The following is a 1646-nucleotide window of genomic DNA, read 5'->3' as shown; positions in this document are numbered from 1 at the left end:
GAGGCAGTATCATAGAAGTAGATTGCCTCACCTTCCTTCCGAGGAGTGGCTGGTGGGTCTGAAGCGCCAGCTTTCTGGTTAGCAGTCAAGTGCCTTACGCACTATGCTACCAGAGCTCCTAGAGATACTGTCTCAGAAACCCAAGGAGGGGTCACTATGAGTAGCAATTGACTCCACAGCAGTGAGTTTGGTTTGAGCAGATACAGATGTGTAAACTGAGAACTGAAGATAAGCATTTCCTGAAAATAAAAATTAAAAACTCTTATCTATAAGATTTTAAACATTTTTCAAAGTACTTTTACATCTGCAATACCTCAAAGCAATCTTTTGTGATAAAAAGAGCATGATTAAGTGGCTTACCTAAAACTTCATAGCTAGTACCAGTCCCAGATCTAGAACTAATCTCCATGTCTATTCATTTTTGTACACACTGTTGGCTTACTCAAGTACAATTAAAGTATAGTTAGTTCCTCATTTGCCTATAAAATCCACTTACATTTAAAATCCACACATTTAAGAGTATCACATTATTACAATGAACAGATTTTTCTCAGATCTCATTTAAACACCAAGCACATCTGAAATTATTTCACTTACAAAGTCATTTGAAAACTTAAAAACATCACATAGCGCATTTATCTTTGTAATAGTTCAAAACAGTGTCAAAGTTAAGTACTACTTTTCCTTTTGCTATATTAAAATATTGCATAAAAAATTAAAATGTTACAAATTGATATTTGTAAGGCTAATGTATCAGCTTATTTTATTTTTTTATTTATCCCAAACATGGACTTATTTACTTATTTGTGCTATTAAACACAGCAAGTGACAAAACTCCTTTCAGCTCACAGTTGAGAAAAATTCTGAGAAACAGTGCTCAGTGAACCACAACTATAATTCCAAGTAGTACCCTCCAGGATTTGACTCTCCACTTCTGTAGCTAATTGACATATTATAATTTTATAGGAGCTCTGGTAGCATAGTGGCTAAAGCACTTGACTGCTAACCAGAAGGCTGGTGGTTCAAACCCACCAGCCACTCCCCGGAAGGAAGGTTGGGCAATCCTACTTCCGTAGTAATACTGCCTCGGACACCCAAGGAGGGGTCGCTAGGAGTTGGGGCCGACTGGACGGCACATAACAACAACAACAACAATTTTATAGTAATGTTATCATAACTAGGCAAGGAGAAAATTCCAACAACTAGAGCCCTCAAAAACAACCAAGAAATTTGTTAAATACATAGTCTACAAGCATTTAAATATAGCTATTCTCAAATATTTTATTTTAAGAAAAAGTCAAGGACTTTGGGAGGAAAATTGACTGCTAAATGTACATTTGATCCACAAAAGTCTTCACTTAACATCCAAGTATATGGGACAATTCATCTGGGATATGGATACAGTCCCCTTATCTGCATGTTGGTAATTATTGTAAAAAAAAAAAAAAGAGGAGTCTATATACAATGGGGGGAGCTCTGGTAGCATAGTGCCTAAGGCACTTGACTGCTAACCAGAAGGCTGGCGGTTCAAACCCACCAGCCACTCCTCGGAAGGACGGTTGGGCAATCCTACTTCCGTAGTGATACTGCCTCGGAAACCCAAGGAGGGGTCGCTATGAGTTGGGGCCGACTCGACGGCACATAAC

Source organism: Orycteropus afer, unplaced genomic scaffold (genome assembly GCF_000298275.1).
Source record: "Orycteropus afer afer isolate SDZICR_OR568_19922 unplaced genomic scaffold, OryAfe1.0 scaffold00005, whole genome shotgun sequence".
Lineage (NCBI taxonomy): Eukaryota > Metazoa > Chordata > Mammalia > Tubulidentata > Orycteropodidae > Orycteropus > Orycteropus afer.
The sequence above is the reverse complement of the archived record's forward strand: the minus strand, read 5'-3'. Positions refer to the sequence as shown.